This window comes from Miscanthus floridulus, chromosome 10 (assembly GCF_019320115.1).
Source record: "Miscanthus floridulus cultivar M001 chromosome 10, ASM1932011v1, whole genome shotgun sequence".
Taxonomy (NCBI): Eukaryota; Viridiplantae; Streptophyta; class Magnoliopsida; order Poales; family Poaceae; genus Miscanthus; species Miscanthus floridulus.
In genome coordinates this window covers 97,849,779-97,873,016 of record NC_089589.1, presented here as the reverse complement: position 1 = coordinate 97,873,016, position 23,238 = coordinate 97,849,779, and the positions used below count along the sequence as shown (strand labels likewise).

Here is a 23,238-nt window from a genome sequence, read left to right as displayed (position 1 = left end):
GCAGTGTTTCACAGGCCGTAGGGCTAAGCCTGGTAATTCTCCATCAAGGCTTCACACTCGGAGAGCCGGAGACCTATTGTGGGGTCTGGTCGGCGACGAACAGAGCGCCCTTTAGGAGTAGACGTGACCACGAGATCCGTACCGAGTCATGCAGGATGACTGGCCCAAGCTGGTCGGGTAGATCTGTTGTGGGTAGTGGTTACCTGCTCAGTAGGTTGATTTTGAATCGAATCTACCAGAGCTAGGGTTTTAGCAAGCTTGGTGCTGACCTGATCGATGGAGTCGAGCAGGTCAGTGTTGTCGATCTACCTCCCTTTGTAGCGAGGAAGCGAACGACGGGTTGTCGGCGTGGCTGAAGATGATGCTGGTGTGGCCGGAGCTAGATCCAACATGGTTGGAGCCATAGTTGATGCTGGTGAAGCAGTGGTCGATGCAGATTGGATCTGCGCCTCCTCCGTGGTCATGGCGATGGAGTTGTCGGAGCTAGTGGTCCAGGTGATCTGGCCGATGGTGAACGTGAGGCCGTTCGGCGTAGCCATGGAACCGGGGATGATGACCATCTCGTTCGTTTGGGAAGCAGTACGCACACCTCCTACCTGGTGCACCATTGTTGATGAAATATGGTCGGCAGTCTACCTAGGGGTATGCCCAAGGTAGTAGATTATCGACAGACAGGTGCGCAAGCTACGTACGAGATGGTGACGCAAGACAGACATGAGGTTTTATCCAGGTTCGGCCATCGTGAGGGCATAATACCTACATCGTGCGTCTGATTGTATTGTTATATGTAAATGAGATCTAATAGATCCTATCCGCTAGGAGACCCCTACCTCTCCTTATATACTCTAGAGGAGGCAGGGTTATGAGTAAAGTAGCCTATTTGGTACTATACAATGTCTTGCGGTGCATGTCGAGCAGCGCCGTGCACGCCTTGATCTTGTGGGCTGGGCCACCTCCGATGGTGCGGCCCATGTATTGGGGGCCATACCCTTATAGGGACCTTCATTTCTTCTAATCCATAGTCTAGCTCCCAGATCTCTTCTATGAATCCATAGTATGTCTGCGCATGATTTTCGCAGTCATAAGCTTTGATTTGGACACCGCTGTTTTGGTTGGCGCTCTTGGCATCTTGTTTTCTCATGTAGAATGTGTACGCATTTACGTCATATCCTTCGTACATCAACACTGTCGTGGATGGTCCCATCGCCAAGTGATAAAGCTCCTTTGAATTAGTTTGTTGACCCAAAAATTTCTCCTTTAACCATTGACCAAAGTTTTCTCTGTGTTGCTTTGCCAGCCATGTGTCTGACATGCCACTGTTTGCAGCTCATAGTTCTACCTTGTGCTCCTCGATATAGGGAGAAACTATGCTTGCTTAGTGAAGGATGGTGAAATGGGCTTGCCAGGAAGCATCAACCTCAACATGTACTGACCTTTCCCCAATTGCCCCCTACCATGTAGCCTTCCCTCATGCCGAGACAGAGGAACACCAATTCGATTTAGACCCAAATAGTATGTGCAGAACTCGATTGCCTCCTATCGGTGTTTTTATCAGTAGATATTTGGTTCTTGGGGAACCCCGCTTGGTGCGAATAACAATCATAGATGGAGATGAGATTTATATTGGTTCGGGCCCCCAGGAAGTGAGTAAAAGTCGTATGTCCAGCTGCTACTCTTGTATTGCTTGTATTCGTCGAGATTGCGATTACAATGTAGCTATTCCTATGAGAGAGTCGATGATTACAACAGAGGATATTGCTAGCCATTTATATCTAGGATCAACTTGCCCTACAAGCTATGAAGTCATGCCCTAATTAGAGTTTTCGCGCAATCCAGAGATATCCTTCCTTGAATAGGGTCGTCGTGAGCCTTCGTGTCTTCTCTGATCCAAAGTCGGTAGTAGGCAATATGGAAGTCAGGGTACCTGGTGGTATGGCATCAACATAAGCCCCCAAGCTTGTCTGTCAAATGCAACTTGGTCGTCTACAAGTAGTTGGGATTGCATTAGTCGGGTGGTTTACAGTTTGGGTACCAAGAAGTAGCCTGAGTTACCAATAGCGACCTAAGTCCTGATCTCGTGCAAGCCAATAAAGGTGCGCTATTGGGAGAAGAGCTTGTTCTAGTGCCATCCTTAGGTCGTCTTGTCCTGTCAATCCCGTTTCACATGCAAGCCAGGGGGCCCACAGTCGTCTGTGAGTCAAAGCACTACATTGGCTTGGTTCCCCATGAGTGCGCGTGGTGGATTTTTAATTCCTTTTTAATTGGGACGGTGGTTGAGATTCCTAGGAGGGCGGCTTGGTCCTATTTAATCAGGACTGATTGTGTTGAATCTACAACCTCCATTCTCCAGCATCATAGCAAAGATGAGGAAGAAGACTGTTGGCCACAAGCATCCCTACAAGGTGCCATGTTTGCTGCTCACCAACTCGCCTAGCCAATCGGCCACGGCGACATTGTTAGGCATTACGCCATTGCCCCCACCATCTACGCCCATGTCTCTGTCCCTGACGTCCTTTGGAGCCCCAGCGCTAGCAACGGCATTATCACTAGCCGTGCTCCCTACACCTCCATCCCTAGTAGTCCCACAAGGTGAAGCTAGGGTCGATGATGGTGCTCCGTCGGGGTCCCTGGCTAGGCCTTTAACCCAGTCAGTGCCATCAGCACTGGTGGTGGTGATCGAGCTCTCTAATGAGGACGAGCCGGAAGGCCCGACCCCACTGGTGGGTATTGATCCTGCTGCCCTAGTCATCTCCACCGCCCCGATCACCTCCGTCGCCTCTGCCACCCTCGACATCCCTGGCCCCTCCAGTCCCTGTGCTGGTGGCTTGCCGAACACGAGCCGTGATGAGGAGATTGCGAGGAAGCTCTTCATCGGACTAAATCATGAGACCATTGGTATCCCAGGGGATGGTGGCCTAGTGATCCTCAACAGCGACAGTGAAGAAGAATTCATCGAGGAGGAGGCCGACAAGGAGGAGAAGGAAGAGTTCAAGGACAAGCCCACGGGCAGCGGTTCGTCGATGGGTGGCAAAGCTGATCCTATCTCACCACCAAGCCCTTAAGGAGCTTCGTGATGATCAGAGGTGGTGTTTGCCATGACCATCTTAGATTAGGGCTCAATTTAATCATTTGTAAAACCTTCTTTATGAATCATCAATGAAATGACTAGTTCCCGATATGGATGTTTTTATTTATTTTTTCATCCATGTGCTTTAAACTATCCCGTGTTTGAGCCGCTGCGAGCAGAGTCACAACGCACTTAGCACATGGATGTGGTTTAAAGTTGGGATATTTTCTTTTTACAGTTTTGTCCTTGTCATTGAGTTTACTCATAGCCCCGAGTTATAGCCTAATCGTGATGCTATAGTCAGGTTGGAGCTTTGCTCTCAACTCGGGCATAAAGTAACTTAAATACGAATTATTCACAGGGCACCGAATTGCTGATTTTATTCTAGGAATAAAAAGTCATAGTTTTCCTTGTGAATAACTGTTGGTGCGGTAGTCTAGGCGCACATTATGGCTGTCGAGTAATTTTTTGAGGATTGTGCACGTCAGATGGCCATTTAACCCCTTGCCTCGCCTTGGTGGCAACCACTGCGCCTATCCTCCTGCTTAGCACTTCCAAACCCTTCCTTTAGCCTTTTCGCCTTTCCCCTCGCCCTCAACTCTTTCCCTCCACCATCATCATGGCCTTAAGCTCTGGGCACGATGCCACCACTCACCACAAGGAGGCTACCATAGCGGAGCCCCAGCCCCTGGTCCAACCAAAAGAAGAACCCGAGGACCTAGCAGAGATGGTAGAGCCGATGGTCATCGTTCAACTGAACAAATATTGGGTCACCATGACGACATCAGAAACGAATCTAGAGACACTGAGGGGCATGGTCTTCTCCTAGAAGGTTATGAATGGACTACCACCCAAGGTGAGAATCATCCGACCTCGGACACCTTCCAAATCACCACCTTTACTGCTCATTGTGAATGCGGGTTTGGAGTGCCACCATCCAAGTTCTTGGAGCGAGTCTGTGGGAATTATAAGATCGAGGTTGCTCAGATGCTGCCCAACGCAATCGCTATGCTTAGCGTTTTTGCCTTTCTATGTGAGGCATGGCTTGGCGTCGAGCCTTATCTTGATTTATGGCGCTACTTTTACTCGGGCATGTACCATGTAGGGCTAGACAAAATACTCGTGGCTCATCAACTCGCTCGACTCGTGTTTGGCTTGGCTCGACTCATTTTAACTTTTTCACGAGCTGAGCTAGAAATCTACCTCACTGTTTTAATGAGCCAGCTTGAGCCAGCTCACGAGCTGCTCATGAGCTCAAACGAGCTATGGCCTATCAGCCCACGACCATGAATCCAGAAGATGATGATGCTAACCTAGAAGTGTACACCTATTCCATTGATATGTAATCCTTATTTTCAGCTGTTTCATATGAATTTTGATTTTATAATTGTTGTGGTACTTAAATACTGATTTATGGATTGTTTTCTAGGGAGAATATGATGATGCTGATATTGAATTTGTGGACTTTCCTAAGTCTGTGGTGGCAAGCAACTAGTAAGTATGCTAAAACTGCATGGATCATGGATGGACTAGCTATGTTGCATGGTTCATACTTTTGATGAACCTGATATGTATTAATCATGTATAGTTACATAATGGTGGACGTCACCTTCTAGAATTATTGTGGCATGAATATTATAAACATATGTGTCCTATTTTTTTAGTAGCTCACAAGCTAAACGAGCAAGCTCGAGCTCGCTAATGAGCCGAGCTGAGCTGCCACTCTAGCTCATAATATTAATGAGCCAAGTCGAGCTGGCTCATTAGCCTAATGAGCTAGCTCGAGCTATACTGAGCCCGAGCCGAGCTGGCTCGATATCCAGCCCTAGTACCATGGCACCAATCTGTTCCTTGGGTTAGTCGGTTCCTCCCTTAGGACGAAGGCAGAGTACATTGTGTTCCCGATTAAGTCCTTCTGGAAGGCCTATGTAGAGAAATGGTTTTACATTGATCTTCAGGAGAAGAATGTCATCAAGGCTGATTATAGGATGCCTGTGACTAGTGAAGCCTGGTATTCGACCCCATCATGACTAAGAAGATGTGAGGTCATATCGAGCGTGTTTGGGCTCTCTAGGAAGCCAGATTGACTGCCGCACACGTGGTCGAGACCTTTGCTAGGTGGAGGATCATTCCCTTGAAGCGCAGGAGTCTGGCCTGCACATACTCAAGGATCACAGATCCGAACAGAGAGTCAGCGGTAGGTTAGATGCCACATCTTGACTTTGTTCTTATTTAGAAATATTACCCCTTTGATTGTTTGATTTTAACCTTGCCATGTTTTTTTTCCAGAAGTACCAGAGGAAGGGATCACTCGTCAGGTGAAGTTTATCTTTGGCATGGATCGGGCCAACTGGGAAGGTGTCCCATAGCCATATAGCGCCGAGAATCCACCACCCGGGGTGAGTGGCTTAGGTCTCTTTAGACTTGCTTCCCTAAACAGTCAGGTTAACTCGATCTCTTGTGTTGTCAGGCGTTCCCCGGTATCGGAATTGTCCCAAGAAGTGTTGATCTAAGCGATGATGAGGGGGACACCTCGGGAGCTCCCCAAGCCCTAGTCCCTAAGCCTTTTGAGGCTGTGGACGAACTGGTCTAGGGATAGGCAAGGGTCGGGGAGAAGACTGCCCAGGAGTAGGTAGTGGTTGGGGAGAGGATGCCAAAGGAGCAGGCTATCCTCGAGAAGATCCCCACCACCAAGTCGAGGATGACTCAGGGGAAGAAAACAAAGGAGGACACAACGCAGGGGCCAGTGAAACCCAGGAAGATGCCAGCCGCCCGACTGGCCCCTCAAGTGGAGAAGAGAAAGCACTGATCGCAAGGGGAACCCAACAACTTCTACCTTCTAGAGAGCAAGAGGGACATGAGTAAATCCAAGAGCCCTCCGTCTGCAGAGGGTGCAAGGGTGGCCATGGTCCAAGGCAGCACTAGCGAAGAGCGCTTGATTAGGGACGCACCCCGAGGACATGACCAGGTATCCACCATGATCATCTTTGGTAGGTTATTTGAGGCATTCGCTTATCTGGACAATGTTGATGGTCACTAAACACCCAATTTGACCATCAACATTCCACCCAATTCAAGGTGAAACAACATCACATGTGCCATATTATGTTTAAAATTCACCTAGTTCCACTTGTACTTGGAAAACATATTTGTATGTAGGAAAAATCACAAAAATGGACAAATGACGTGCATAGGAGGCAATGGGACGCGGCAGGGGCCGTGGGCACGTAGTGCCACATCGGCCAATGCCTAAGGGCGTCGCCCAATGCCCCACCTAGCCTACCACATCACTGATCTACGTGATATGCAAGGTGTCACCTCTAGGAGTCATCACCACGCTTGATCCATGTCAGTTTGAGCCAAGGATGGAGGTCGAGCTCCCATGGATCCATGGGCCCACCGTCATTCACTTGGAGGGGCCAAACCGACCTCCAAACCACCATTCTAACCATAGCAACAGACCTACCTGCCATGCAACCGCCTCCAAGGGCCATCAAGCACCGTCGGATGGCAAGACTGTGGGATGGATGGTCGGCCGATGCCCCCCTATGTCGGCCGATGCCACCCTACCTCTCCACCACATCTCCTTCGCCTTCAAGTACCCCCATGCCCTCTACACACTATAAAAGGTGCACTAGAACTCGGTGGAGATCATCACTCAAGCATTCAAGGCATTCAAAGCTCTCCAAGAGTAGTAGCTAGCTAGTAGTGATAGAGTAGAGTGGAGCTCGCCTCAGTGTCCGGAAGTGTCTTTTGGTCTAATATAGCTCCTTTGTAATCTTTTTTTAGCATTTACTTTATTTAGTACTTTAATTTATCAAGTACTTTATTCAGTAATATAGCTCTGCTTAGTTCAAGTCCTATCTTGCTCTTGTTTATCATTGGTGAGTCTAGGTGCTTGTCCTTTGGCATTTGCATCATTATTATCTTAGTGTTTAGTTCGTTCATCATTAGTACTTGTTCTACCATCTGGTTAGGGTGTTTCGATCTTATTTCATCGAAGCTTGGATCGAAACAATGAGTTTATAGATTAAGTGTGGTGCTTAGGCTATATCTTGCCTATAGGTACGGCTAGATCACCAGAAAGATTATGGTAGTTGGCAGGTGGTGATAGCCCTGTCCTTCCTCTATGTTCCACCACGTTGGGTCTAGTTATTAAAACATATGGCTCATAGTGCTTTGTGCCTGATTGAATTCAGGGCAAGTACACCCCTCATACTAAAGACATTCTCACTATCATTAATTTACTTTTGTTGCTTTAAGATTACATACTTCGCTTCTTACACTCAACTACACTACGCTTCTAGTTACCATCGTTTGTGTGATCAATCCTTTTATCTTTTCTTTTACATTCCTCATCCATCACCCTAGTGTTCCTAAACTTACCTACTTAGTCTACCTAGCCACATCGCCTAACATGCCTAACCACCTTCCTTTGGGAAAATATAAATTTGACACTTGGTTCTCACCAAGCCAAGTGCTACACGATAGTTCTATGCGCTTGCGGAATCCCCTTTCCTATATATACACTTATGAACCGTCAACAAACATTTCTGGCACCGTTGCCGGGGAAGGAAACTGGTGTGTGTTACCAATTTGTCGCTAGGTTCTGCTAACTAGGTCCCTATCTTAGCAACCTTCTTTTCCTTTTTCATTTTCTTTTTAGTTGCCTTCTTTTTTCCTAGCACGGTCATGGCCAATAGGACCATACCTGAGTTTTCTGCCCCCTCGGCTGCTAATGTAGCCACTAGTCCTGATGTCATCAATGCTGACACTCACTTTGAGCTTAAGCTCGAATTCATCATGATAGTAGTCTTTTCTGTGGAAAGCCCACAAAGATGGTAATGCACATCTCCAACACTTCTTGGAGATCTGTAGTACTTGTACCATTAAGGGAGTGACCCTAGAGGCCATACGTCTTCGTCTTTTCCCCTTCTCCTTGTTGGGAAAAGTGAAACAATGGTTTTACTCGAACCACAATGTTGTATATACATGGGACAAGTGTTCCAATGCTTTCCTAGTTATGTTCTTCCCGATAGGTAAGACCAATGCTCTTTGCAACAAAATCTCTAGCTTTCAACAACAAGCTGATGAATCGATTCCTGAAGCCTAGGAACAAATGCAAGAGTATGTCGCCGCATGCCCACACCATGGTATGGAAGGCTGGCTTTTGATCTAGAACTTCTACCATGGCTTAGTTCCGTTGGATAGGAGCCATTTAGATGCTACCGCTGGAGGAGCATTCTTTTCGCTTAATGTCACAGATGCCAAGGCATTGATCGAGAAGATGGTTTCCAACCAAGGATGTAGTGATGAACAACTATAGCCCCAGAAACAAGGTATGCATTCTCTTAAAGAAGTTGACATGCTTGCAGCCAAGGTAGATCTGCTCGCAAAAAGACTAGAAAATTGTGAGAAAATGAGTGCCTAAGAAACTGTACAAGCCATGGACACTCACATGACTTATGAAGTTTGTGGAGAGACTGGACATTCAGACAATTTTTGCCCCGAGACCCATGAAGACCTCAACTTTGTCAACAATGACAACAATTTTCATCCTCAAAAACAAGGATAGAATCAGCACTCCAACAACTAAGGAGGTAATAGTTACAATAATTATTCGCAACATTCGAGTAATCAAGGTAATAATTATCCTTTCCTTAAAGATCTTGTCTATAATCAAGGTAGAATGATTGATAGTATAAATAAGAAACTCCATGCTAATGACAAGATCTTGGAAAACATAAATGCTAAATTGGATGATTTTTCTTTCGCTATAAAGAATCAACTTAGCTTTAATAAGATGCTAGAAACCCAATTAGCACAATTAGCAGCTGCTATCCCATCTTTTGAGAAAGGAAGAATTCCTAGCAAGCCTAAAGAATTCATGGAGACCGCCAACCTTGTCACATCAAGGTATGATTTTGGTTTAGATGGTTGGGGTGTTCCTATTAAGAAAGGTGATCCTGGAAGTCTTATTATTACTTGCTCTATTGGTCCTCATATTTTTGAAAATGCAATTTGTGATCTTGGATCTAGTGTAAACATAATGTCTAAGGAAATTTATGAAAACTTGTTTTACACTTAATTAGCTACAACTTCTGTCTATATGCAACTAGCTAATCAGTTATTGTGCTATGTAGAAGGGATAGCCCTAGATCTTTTGGTCGGAGTTAGAGATTCTAATGTCCCTACATATTTCATGATATTAATTATGGGAATTAGCAAGGATGCACCCCTCATCCTTGGTTGTCCTTTTCTCAATACCGCTAATGCTTGTATATATGTGGCATCTGGGAAAAATTTAATTCCACTTAGATGGAAGGAAAGAAACATTTGGTTTTGCCTCTGGAAAACATGTCTTTTATGAGAAACAGGAACAGAAGAAGCAACCAAAGAAGAGAAGAACCAGAAAGCCAAAGCCAACTGAGGAGAAGGAAAAGCCTAGCAAGAATAAGCCAAAGCCACGAGGGACATGGCGCAAGAAGAAAGAAGCATCGTCTACATCATCGTTGCCTGGTCCTGTGAACATCCCTGAAGAAAACGAGGAAGAATTCCCATACAAGGAAGAAGAACCCCAGCACAAGGAAGAATAGCCATGAGCTGGTACTAGAAGGTACGCTTTACTGCATTTCCATTACTTATGAAGTTTGTGGAGAGACCGGACATTCAGACAATTTTTGCCCCGAGACCCATGAAGACCTCAACTTTGTCAACAATGACAACAATTTTCATCCTCAAAAACAAGGATAGAATCAGCACTCCAACAACTAAGGAGGTAATAGTTACAATAATTATTCACAACATTCGAGTAATCAAGGTAATAATTATCCTTTCCTTAAAGATCTTGTCTATAATCAAGGTAGAATGATTGATAGTATAAATAAGAAACTCCATGCTAATGACAAGATCTTGGAAAACATAAATGCTAAATTGGATGATTTTTCTTTCGCTATAAAGAATCAACTTAGCTTTAATAAGATGCTAGAAACCCAATTAGCACAATTAGCAGCTGCTATCCCATCTTTTGAGAAAGGAAGAATTCCTAGCAAGCCTAAAGAATTCATGGAGACCGCCAACCTCATCACATCAAGGTATGATTTTGGTTTAGATGGTTGGGGTGTTCCTATTAAGAAAGGTGATCCTGGAAGTCTTATTATTACTTGCTCTATTGGTCCTCATATTTTTGAAAATGCAATTTGTGATCTTGGATCTAGTGTAAACATAATGTCTAAGGAAATTTATGAAAACTTGTTTTACACTTAATTAGCTACAACTTCTGTCTATATGCAACTAGCTAATCAGTTATTGTGCTATGTAGAAGGGATAGCCCTAGATCTTTTGGTCAGAGTTAGAGATTCTAATGTCCCTACATATTTCATGATATTAATTATGGGAATTAGCAAGGATGCACCCCTCATCCTTGGTTGTCCTTTCCTCAATACCGCTAATGCTTGTATATATGTGGCATCTGGGCAAATTTTAATTCCACTTAGATGGAAGGAAAGAAACATTTGGTTTTGCCTCTGGAAAACATGTCTTTTATGAGAAACAGGAACAGAAGAAGCAACCAAAGAAGAGAAGAACCAGAAAGCCAAAGCCAACTGAGGAGAAGGAAAAACCTAGCAAGAATAAGCCAAAGCCACGAGGGACATGGCGCAAGAAGAAAGAAGCATCGTCTACATCATCGTTGCCTGGTCCTGTGAACATCCCTGAAGAAAACAAGGAGGAAGAATTCCCATACAAGGAAGAAGAACCCCAGCACAAGGAAGAATAGCCATGAGCCGGTACTAGAAGGTACGCTTTACTGCATTTCCATTACATTTAGTATAGGTTGCATTTGCATATTTCCCTTTTCAACTTTGCATTACATGTTAGGTTATTAGTTGCATGTTTACATTTTCAATAAAGGTACTTATGAAGTACTAGCATTTAGCATAAATTCATAATAATATAAAAAATCCAATAAAATAAATCTCATAATAAATAGGTTTAGTAATAAATTATTGTAGTAATAAATGAAGAAAGATTCAAGAAGAGTCGCCCGAGAAGAAGATTCTAACCTCCGCAAAAGGCAAGCTTAGGGGAGAACCTCTCCCGCTTAGGTATGAAGTTATTCACACCTTCTCTTTTATCTGCATTAATTCTTTGTATTGAAAAAATATATATGCATGATATATACAATAACAATAGTAGCATAATAATGACAATAGAATGTGAATACAACTATGCTATTATAACCATGTTTGAGGAGAATCATTAAAGCTGCCTTAAACACTCTTGCTTCAAAAATTGATGTTCAAATACCTTTTGAAAATAATGAATAATTGCTCTGTTATACTTTGCAAAAGCTTGCTATACAACCCTTTACTTCTCAAGTTTTGAGCATACAAGATTAGAGTTCATCTTATGTTGACTGCTTTTTGTGGGTTGCGAATGCTAGAACCAAGTATAGGCTTTTGTGAGATATGTGTGATAGAGATTAGAGTAAACCTTTTAACTTGTCTGAGGAATAGTTGAGACAACCTGGAGTTTTGTTATTACAAAAAGATAAAAATCCTTGCTAGAAGTCCTCAATGGTGAAAAAAATTCCTACCAGAGCCAAATATATGCTTTCTAATATGATAAGCCTACATAAAAAGCTGCTTGTTTGTTTTGAGCTTTGTCAAGCCCTTTTGATCTGAGTAGAGAAACTTGTCATACCCTTTGATCAAGATCACGTACACTCCAAATATATATGTGATACTTCTACACTGGAAGTATGCAACCACCATTCCATATTTATGCACCCCTTGCTTGCTAAAAGACATATGTTAATACCCCCTCTAGCTGTCTATCATTATAAAGAGAGGCATGGGCTACCAAAAAGAGAGAGAGAGAAGATCAAAAAGCTCTATAGTTCAAAAAAAAGAGAGAAAGAATAAGGTAGCCATGCTCTCTCAATAGAAGCTAGAGGAGGGGAAGTTCTCAAAAGGAGTACCACTTCCGCAAAATACCACACACCTGCACATCTTGATCATTTTGTATGATTTGTTGCTCCTTGTGATCCAAGTGTTTGACTTAGAAATAAATTCAATTCAAGTAAGCCTTGCTTTTACTCCCTACCTATGAACTCCACATAAGCCTTAGAGTAGGAGAAAGGCTAAGATCTTTTGGCCTTGGTGAGGATTCAAACACCATTGAGAGATTGAGTGTACCATTTGAGGAACTTAGGCAAGTTTTTCTTTTGAAATCTTGAAAACCTCCAGAAAGTCTTGGCTAAACACAAGCAGGGAAGAAAGTTTCTATCTGTGCTATGCTAATCTTGCAACTGCCTATGTCAAGGTGAAAGCTGTAAGCCCCATATGGCTAAAACCGACGGTGATTTTCTAACACTAACTTGCTCAACTCAAGAGATAGTATTGGTTTGTATGAGTTTTTGCAGGGCGTTACATTGAAGCAATTCCTGATCCAACATGCTAAACCCGCATCTTTGCTCGAGACAAGCAAAGGGGTAGCTTGCTGATGGTCACTAAACATCCAATTTGACCATCAACATTCCACCCAATTCAAGGTAAAACAACATCACATGTGCCATATTATGTTTAAAATTCACCTAGTTCCACTTGTACTTGGAAAAAATATTTATATGTAGGAAAAATCACAAAAATAGACAAATGACGTGCATAGGAGACAATGGGACGTGGTAGGGGCCATGGGCCCATAGTGCCACATTGGTCGATGCCTAAGGGCATCGCCTAATGCCCCACCTGGCCTGCCACATCACTGATCTGTGTGATATGCAAGGTGGCACCTCCAGGAGTCCTCACCACGCTTGATCCATGTCGGTTTGATCCAAGGATGGAGGTTGTGGATGGTCATTAACATCAATTATAAACCGTCAACATATCCTGCATATACACATAATTCCATCACCAAACATAGGTTTAGGGGTTTAAACTAATAAATTCCATGATTATTGTTGAATCTATGTTTGTAGGAGGATTTAATTAGAAAACCGTCAGGGTGGACCTATTCGTCAAAGTAAATCACATTTATCCACGACGAAACCGACTTAAGAAGACTCTAGAAGCATCTAGAAGATAACTCACCGAAGATCGAGCCAAGAGGCTGACAAGGGGGCCGGCTGGCCCCACCACTAGGCCGGCCAGCCTATGGGTCCCATAGGTCAGCCCCTCCTTCGTACATCAGTTCCCCACCACCTTAAGGATCAAATCTATGCCATTGTTTAAGGTTGGTTTGATTCGAGGGTCCAGAATTGACCCTGCCCCCTATATATATGCCCCTGTACCCCCCCTCTAGGAGAGCCATCCTAAAACCCTAATTCATATCCTCCTCATTAGGATTAGAGCCAGCTATTAAGAGAAGATTACTCCTCCATAGGATCTAGTCTTGTAATTAGAAATAGTGAGATAGAGAGTGAAGGAAGAGTTTGGAGGTAGTATCGGCCTATTGATGCTTTCTCTATGGCTTGTACCTTAGCGGATTCAAGTTCTACCTAAGCTTGCGTCTGAGATTTCTCTGGTAATCAACTTCTGATTCAAGTAAGTATCGTGTTTATATTATTCTTTAGGTTTGTGACTCTTTTGAGTGCTTTAATCTATTAGCCATAGGTTAAAGTAGTATTCGTAGTGTAAGCGTGGTGCTTAGACTCGGTTACTCATGGATGTATCCTACATTCCGGATTAGTGGTAGCTCATGAGGGTGACTCATATAGCCTCATTTAATCCTTTGTAGTCCACCTCCCATTTATAGGCCGAGCAGGACCTAGTTACTATAGGAACATACTTTGCCTGTGTTTCCCTTAGTAACATCCCCAGAATTGAACAATAGAAGACATAGCTTACCGACATTAGAACAAGAAGACCTTTGTGATCTCCTCTATACTCCTGTTATCTTAAGTCTTGTTGCTACTCCTGGTTAAGTTAAATTGTAGTTAATCTCACACATTTCCCTATGGATGTGATACTTATAATACCTTTGGGTGAAAGCTACAGCGGTATCCGTGCACTTGCGGATCTTTTCTGTTTGCGTTAATAAATACCAATAGAGGTTGAGCTCCCATGGATCCATGGGCCCACTGTCATTCACTTGGAGGGGCCAAACCGACCTCCAAACCACCATTCTGACCGCGACAACTAACCTACCTACCATGCAACCACCTCTAAGGGCTATCAAGCACCGTTGGATGGCAAGGTGGTGGGATGAACAATCGTTCGATGCCCCCCTATGTCAACCGATGCCACCCTGCCTCTCCACCGCCTCTCCTTCACCAACAAGTACCCCCATGCCCTCTACACACTATAAAAGGGGCACTAGAGCTCGGTGGAGATCATCACTCAATCATTCAAGGCATTCAAAGCTCTTTAGAAGCTCTCCAAGAGTAGTAACTTAGAAGTAGTAGCTAGCTAGTAGTGATAGAGTATAGCGGAGCTCACCTCAGAGTCTAGAAGAGTCTTCTAGTCTGGTATAGCTCCTTTGTAATATTTCTTTTAGCATTTACTTTATTTAGTACTTTACTTTATCAAGTACTTTATTTAGTACTATAGCTCTGCTTAGTTCAAGTCCTATCTTGCTCTTGTTTATCATTAGTGAGCATAGGTGCTTGTCCTTTGGCATTTGCATCATTATTATCTTAGTGTTTAGTTCGTTCATCATTAGTACTTGTTCTACCATCTAGTTATGGTGTTTTGATCTTATTTCACTGGAGCTCGGATCAAAACAACGAGTTTATAGATTAAGCATGGTGCTTAGGCTATATCTTGCCTGTTGGTACGGCTAGATCCTTGGATAGATTGTGGTAGTTGGCAGGTGGTGACAATCCTGTCCTTCCTCTGTATTCCACCACGTTGGGTCTAGTTATTAAAACGTATGGCTTGTAGTGCTTTGTGCCAAATTGAATTCAGGGCAAGTACACCCCTCGTACTAAGGACATTCTCACTATCATTAATTTACTTTTGTTGCTTTAAGATTACATACTCTACTTCTTACACTCAACTACACTACGCTTCTAGTTACCACCATTTGTGTGATCAATCTTTTTATCTTTTTCTTTTACATTCCTCATCCACCACCCTAGTGTTGCTAAACTTACCTACTTAGTCTACCTAGCCACATCCCCTAACACGTCTAACAACCTTCCTTTGGGAAAATATAAATTCAACACTTGGTTCTCACCAAGCGAAGTGCTACATGATAGTTCTGTGTGCTTGTGGAATCCCCTTTCCTATACACACACATACGAACCATCAACAGTAACTCCATTGTTGATCCTATATGGGTTGTAAAAAGTGGATGATTCAGGGTTCCCCGAGGACACCCGACAGACTACCGAAATTATCTGGCTCTAGTGTATAGAAGTCAAAGGTCTTTAGGACAATGACAGGTGCACGTGGGCCATATAATTGAGGTGGTTCTGCCATAGCTGGTATCAGATCTCATACATGGATCTGCTACAACATTACTTTTGAAAACATCAAAAGGATCTTACAAATTAAAAAGTTTTTGAAGAGTATCAAAATAAAAATGCTCTTTAATCTCCCTTATGCTTGTTGTAGTGCCTCGTGAAGACTTTCTGATGACTCAATTAGAAGCCATCGAAAAGATTTCAACACTTCTTTAGCAAGTCATGTGGAGAGTCAAACTTCTTCGACAAAGCTTTGCTAGTGCTATTCAACATTCCGGCCGGTGCAGTGAGTATAGTATAAAATATTGCCCTATATAAGTAAGTTATGTCCTGCTGACGTGTGAAAACGTATAGGACAAGCATGCATCATATCATCCATATAAGGTTAAAATATAATCGTAATTTAGATTTCCTCCTTTCATTCTACGACAACTATTCTTCTTTATAGCTGTTTTGTCCTAATAAATCTCATCATGCACTAGGTTTTTGCTAAATAACCACCCTTGGTAATCCTTGCTCTGTAAGTTCCTAATCCTGGGGGAACTTCTAGATGCACTTTATTTACTATGCCAACTCAATACAGAAACCTAGGACTACTCCTTGACTTCTGAACCTATGCATGTGTCATGTCTTGGCTTCTTCTACCCTGACACAAGCTATTTCCTTGATTTTGATAACCCAACATGAGTTGATTGAGAATTACTACAATTGTGTCCTATGGTGGTACCATGATCCGTGACTATGGTACAACGTTAGAACCTGGGGTCTCCTGTGGATCATGACCATAAGGAAATACTGCTGGGCGCTCGCTGTTATCGGGGTTTGTGGTCGTGATCCAATATAGCCCACAATTAACATGATTTCTCTCTCCTTTGGACCTCCTTTGGAAATTCATGATTGTGCTTCTCCTAAATTTCCTAATTCCTTCTTAAATACAACCTTCCTTCGATCTCGATTGTAATTCCCAAACCAACCCTTGTTGTTTTATGAACTTCTTGTAACTTAATGTTCTTGACACGTTTCTTTTTCCATTACTTAACCCAAGGCCTTTGGCATTTCATAATCTCGGGACGAGATTTCTTTAAGGGGGATGATTGTAACATCCTAGATGTTTAAGGCTAATTAAAATTTTGATCATGAGCATCATCAAGCATAATTAGCAAGCATTGAGTCACTAATGCATTTCATGTTTAAGTTATAAACATATTCATGTTGTTTATGATGTGCTTTAGGTGATACATGAAATGTTAACAAATGTCAATTAAGGTTCTTTGTGATTTTATGTATGTGAATTTGCTTACACAATTAAAATTTTGTTAATATAAACTTTGCTGTTTAAAGTATGCTCTTGAATGTAGAATCAAAATGTGATGATGTTTCTTAGTCAAACATGTTGAAATTAGACTCCAAAGATTGAACTTAATGTTGTTTTTCCCTCCCTTGGCATTTTTTGCCAAGTCATGGAAATCAGTGTTAAAGTTCAATCTTGGGAGATTTATTAAATGAATTTTCATAAATAAAATTTGTCCAACTTTTGTTCCATTGCTTGGTAGTATGATTGAGCTATGTGAATAGGTAATTAGTTGTAATGATTGATTAATGGTTGCTCATAAATTAAATCCCAAAGTTGCTAAGTAAAACTGCTATTAAAACATGAAACTGAATTCAGTTTTTTAGTTTCACTGAACCCCTCTTTGGAATTCAAAATCTTGAAAAACATCAAGTTTTTGGTGTCGATCCTTAAAGCAATGTGGGAGGGCACGCATAGATGAACAACTTTAGTTCTTGGGGTTGATTGAGTTGCTGCACGAAATCATGAGAAAAGGAGAGGAAAAGAAGGAGTTTCAGGCGTGAACGGTAGCGTCGGCAAGCAGCTACCACATAGCTGCTCACTGATGGCCGCCGCCTCCGTTTGCCGCCTCAGTGCGCGTGGACACACACCTGTTTACGTGTTGAGCCCAAGCTAGAGCTGGCAAAGCTGGAGAAGTCGTCGTCACCCTCTTAAGCGTGTCGCAACCGGCCATCCTCTCTCTTCTTCCCTTCCTGCTCGCCGCCGACCGCCTCTGCTTGCTGGCGAAATTCGTCACCGTCGTTCCACCTCCGCCCAATTCCACTTGGCCAAAGCCTCGCCTCGCCCTTGCGCTCCTCGCTGACCCACTCGTATCACCTTTAGCCATTAGAGTACGCTGTGTGCCTGATTCCCGTCGCGGCGGTCCGCCATGGCCGCCGTGGTCACCTTGCCGTGGCTAGGTTTTTCCGGAGCAGCCCTCCCCCCTTGTTTGTTGTTTTAGCCTCCTTGCAAACCAGTGATTCTCATCGCCCCTTTGTTTTTGCTAGGAACGCGTCGGACGCACCAGAACGTCGCCCTCGTCGTCGGTCCGCGCCGCCGCGCTCGTCCTCGACGCCAGTAGCCGTGTTGGTGCTGTCTTCGCCTCGACCGAGTAGCCTAGCAAGTCGAGGTGAGCACCTTGAGCCTATCCTAAGCCCTAGTTAGGTTGGCCAATCGCCAGAGCTACGAACCTACTGGCGCTCTGCCGTGCTCCGCGCCGCTTGGCCACCATGGCCGTGTCCGAGCTCATGCAAAACCCTAATCCGTTCAACCGACTCCCTAGATAGGTTCGTGTAGTCAAGGGGAGCACGTCGGTGTTCTTCCTGTCGTCGGAGACCTCACCGACGGTGAGCTCCGTGGCTTACCCGTCGGCCGACCCGTAGTCTAAGGCAGGCAGGGTCTGGTTTGACCTCGGCCCCGCATGTCAGTCACGGTGGGTAGAGAAGGGGTGGGTCAAAAAAGTTTTTGGTGCACACTACAAGAAACTTGTTAATCCGTGATGGATTTACAAATTGTCACTGACAAACACAATCCGTGATGATAATTTATTTTTCGTCATGGTTGTGCACCAGTGGATATTCCAGACCCGTTAACTCGTGACGGTTTTATCCAGATCGTTACAGTGTATATGATTTTAAATTTATCATACTCTAGTTAACCCAAAACAATAGACCCGCTATCAATATTTAGTGCAAAGAAAAATAAATAAAGTGATTGCAAAAAGAATCAAACCTAAAAGATGATTTGTTAAATTATTTAAACTAAATAATTTTGTTACTTTGTTTTATGTATATGGTGCGAATGGCAAAACTAAAAATATTTTGCATATATATGGTGCGATGGGAATAAAAAAACTGCAGCAAATAAAAATTGAACCAAACACCTGTAGGTAATAGGTAACCAACTACAAACCATTGAGCTACTTCTATGCGGCCAAATGTGGACTTAAATAGTTTTATTTAGAGTAAAGTCCATGGTCGGTGTGTCATCCCGGTCTCTGAACTCAGAAAGTATGTCTTTTCGGTCCTTAAAATCTGTTTGGGTCTCATATTGATCCAAACGGGTACGATCAGTGCACGAGCGGGAGATGGACTCAGGAAGTGTGTCATTCCGATCTTTAAACTGTGTTTGGGTCTCGTATTGTACGAACCGTGCACGAGCGGGAGATGGACGCAGCAGGCGCTTAGGTCCGAAATTTTCCAAAAAAATAAAATAAAAAATTAGGCGAAAAGTTTGCCAAAATCAATGCCTACGCAGAGGCTTGAACCGTGGATCAATAGGTTCACAAGTTGATGCTTTACCAACGAGCTAACATCCTCTTTGTGCTGGTGAGCATTATTTCCTTGTTATCACATATGACTGCGCCTAGTCTTCTGATTGGGCAGCTGCCAGCCCACCTTACCCAGCAGCGGTTTTCGAAAAACTTTAAGGCCACGTTGGGTTCCAACAGAACGGACCATTCTAAGCCCCGAATCATTCCGACGTTATACAGATTAGTGAAGAAATTGTCCGACACGGAACGAATCCATAGGAACCGAATGAGCCCTAAGGCCCCGTTCGCTTCCTAGGGGATGGCCTTCAGGAATAGTTCCGGCTGGATCTTTAGTTTATAATTGTATAGGATTCCATCAGCCGGAATGAATCCTGGTGTCATACTGTCCCAGACGAACGAGCCCTAACGGAAAACAAAATGGATTCCATCAGCCGGAATGAATCCTGGTGTCATACTGTCCCAGACGAACGAGCCCTAACGGAAAACAAAATAAGTTGCTGCGTGAAAGGAGGATCGAACCCTCAACAATCTGAATGCTAGAGACGTTCTGAACCACTAAGCTACACATGTGTTGACAATACGTTGTCAACATTTTGTTTTGTATACTCTTTTGAATTATTCAAACACGTGGACCAAATTATACCAAAATAAAAGTCTGAAGTTCTCATATATTCAAATTCAAAATTTTGAATTGTTGGGCTGAATTCTAGGCCTATTCCCATCCTTGACCCATTGCAGTTTTTTTCCGTTATCAAGTAAATAGATAAGGTAAATTGTGAAGGTCCAAACAAACTTGAATGAATAAACGACCAAAACAAAAGTTGTAGATCTCAATGAGTTCTAAAAATTTGTAGTTGACGACTTTTCCATTTGAAATCAATTACTATCCCAAGATTGTGTTTGAAGTTCTCATATTTCTGAAATTCAAACTTTAAATTGTTCAAACCAAGTTGGATGGAGAAATGACAAAACAAAAGTTGTATGTATTGATGAGTTCTACAATTTTGCTGTTGATGACTTTTTCATTTAAAATCATTTGCTGAATATTATTCACAAATGGACACATCTCTCACATAGTTACTAGTAACTATGTGAGAGATATATGAACTTATGAACAATGTACATCCCCACTTTATTAAAATGGTTTGAAATTTTTACGGCAATCTTATACACCCACAGTATGCCCCCATACCAATTTTTTGGATTTTCGAACCACTTTACGATATTATTACATTTTTCCGTCGGAGCCACCAAAATACAAGTTCGAGTAATCCCTTACAAAACTCTTCATTTTCCATCGATTTTAAGAATGTGAGGTCAAATTAAACATGTCTTCTTATATATATTTTTTCTAATTTTTTATATTGATCGGCATCACATGTGGTTCAAGTGAGAGTTATTTTATGGAACCATGTAGAAAATCACATAAACCTTAGAAAATAAAAAAATTACTTAAAAAATTCATAAAACTCCAGAAAACATCATTTAGGTAACCTAGTTTGTGTAAAAATTATTAGGACAATGTAAATGGTAGAATAGAAATCAAATATAATAATAACTGTGCAAATGATCCGAACCGGAAATAAAAGGAAAAAGCTTTAAGGCTAACAGGCCAACATAACCAGAGCTCGGCCCAAATATCAAAATCAGCAGCCCAGTTTAACCTCCATCTCAACCTTGGCCGTTCGATCAGATGGACGGACGAGATCCATCCCACAATGAATAAAATGCCCCCACATTGGCTCTCCTCTTCGATAACCCTAGGCCTCTCCCGTTCCTCTCTTACACGCTGACGCTGCCATGGCCAACGCTCCTCCCTCCCTCTCCGTTCCTCACACTCTGCCTGGTCGACGACCGTGCATGGGACGACGACTCGGCAACTGCGGTGGCGGCCACGGACGCCGAGCTGCTTAAGCTGGCCTGGCGCAACGAGAAGGCTGCGCTGTAGATCCTTCACTTCAAATCGCCCCTCAAATCGCACGCCCGCGAGCAGATCCAGCTCCTCGGACGCTTCTCCCTCTCCGTCTTCTCGTTCGCGTTTCTCCGCTCCACCTCCTGCCTCGATCTCTTCGCCGCGAGCGCTTGGGTTACTTGCGGCTCTGGATCTGACCGGGGTTCCCTCTCCTCGTGTCATTTCCAGGTGGAGACGTTCGACGACTTCACCGTCGGTGGCGTCGACGACCTCATGGTATGGCTGCTGCAGATCGAGAAGTGTATCGAGTGTTGGTGATGAGTGGCATCTGTCCGATTCGCCGTGCTCGGGCGCTGGCTGTACCGGATGCGACGGCGGCAAAGCAAGACCATCGTGTGCGTCTGCCTCATCCTCAACGAAAAGGTGATCCTCTTCCCTGCTAGTCTGTAGAAATAGTCAATCACAACTATTCGCCACTTGGTTACATTAGATTGTGCATATCAGTCTACGTGATGACTCGAAGAGAAATAACGTGTACACACACTTATATCTAGTCACTACTGTGATGACTCAAATAAATTAAATCTGTTAGAAATGATAACTGCACTGCAGACTCACCTGTGTCTTCGTGTTGTCAATATTGATATTCCTGTGAACTGATGCGAAAAATGTAGTCGCTGTATTATCCATTTTGATATTCCTATGAATTGGATAGCTGCTGATGTGAGCATAGGTAGCTTCCCTTTGAATAATTTCAGAAGCTTTTGATATTTATTGTGGTTGCTTGGAATCCATAAGTTCTGAGTGCCAATGGCAAGCACTACAGTTTCATTTGTTGTCTAGTCCTATTCTTCAATGCAGTATCTTGTCTGATAATAACAGTACTCTTTTACCTGACTCTTTGCGTAACAACAACAGGGTAGTAAGGTGCGTGGCTTGAATTATCAGGTGAAAATTGCAGCTGCTAGTTTATCTCTTAGGTCTGTACATCACTAGCATAAGCATGGTTAATTTCCTGTGATGTCACTTTGGTGAATAAGTGCTAGACTGTTCAAGCAATATTTAACTATTCTTGTAAACTGTAGTTTATTTCCTTTGTTGTTTTGTTCATTTGCAGGTTGCAGGCAGTTTGTATATCTGAATCAAAATTGGTCACAAGTTATTTTTACATCTATTTAAGTTCAATACCAGCTGTTTATTTTCTTTTCTGTTTTGTTCATTTGCAGGCTTGGAGCAAGCAAGAAGGGAAGTGATGCCATTTGCAGGTTGCAGTACTGCTTGATGGCTGCTACCTGCAATTTGGTCCGATGGTGCTGTATGTAGTTTGCTCATTTTTTCTTTAGTTGCAGATTTTTCAATCTGTATTATGGTTGCAGACTTTTCAATCCGTATTATGGTTGCAGATTTGTCAATTTGGTTTGCTGGTACTCCATGACCGTGCTGCATGCAATTTTGGGAACCTGTATCTATTTTTTTGTTGGCTTATGTGCCATGGTGGATTGCACAAAGTAGTGCTTGATGTAACTTTGTATCTCATCTTATGTGATGTTATATAAAACTGAGATGCTATGTAATTGAAAATGAGTTGTTTGTCTATATGGACTGTTGTATTATGTTTTATGTTCTATAATAATTGGCTGAAAAATAAATTGAAAAATGGGCTGAAATAGGATGCAAATGGGCTGAAAACAGATCGAAAATGGGCTGAATACAGATTGAAAATGGGCTAAAAATGGTCCATCTTTGATGTTGGGCTGTTAATAAATGGGCTGAGATGTCCATGTGAAACGTAAGCATCAATGATGATGTGGTAATTTATCCGTGGCGTTTATTTTTCGTCACAAGAAATTGACTTGGGCTGGGCTAACTAGGCCTCGGGCTCTACCGTGATGATTTAAGATCGTCACTGATTCCCTTAATCTGTGATGATTTTTGACAAAACGTCACGGAGGTTAATCCATGACGCTCAATCCATGATGATATTTGAAATCATCACAGATGTTGCTTGGTGACGTTTCTATATTGATCCGTGACGAAAAAATTTCATCATGAATTAACAGGATTCTTGCAATGGCAGAAAATGATTTTTCGATTTTCAGAAAAATGCTAAATATGCTGATACTTGTTTAATTCATAACTAATTACTAGGAATGTTAAAAATATGAAATTTGTTCTGTAGCCTTGTTATGACATGCTCTGCCATGGGAAAATATGAATTAGCCATAATCAGTAGTTTTTATATGCTTAAAAA

General features: G+C 42.9%; 1 long non-coding RNA gene and 1 other non-coding gene across 2 annotated transcripts; one reads left to right on the top strand and one right to left on the bottom strand.

Moving 5' to 3' along the window:
* Window positions 1-8,117: 8,117 nt before the first annotated feature.
* On the bottom strand, window positions 8,118-8,224 carry LOC136490360 (small nucleolar RNA R71). The gene has a single exon (XR_010767648.1). It is a non-coding gene; the product is annotated as a small nucleolar RNA R71 (small nucleolar RNA).
* Window positions 8,225-20,840: 12,616 nt separating this feature from the next.
* LOC136485174 (uncharacterized) lies at window positions 20,841-22,600 on the top strand. Its single transcript, XR_010766343.1, has 3 exons — window positions 20,841-21,410; window positions 22,214-22,302; window positions 22,391-22,600. It is a non-coding gene; the product is annotated as an uncharacterized lncRNA (long non-coding RNA).
* Window positions 22,601-23,238: the final 638 nt, after the last annotated feature.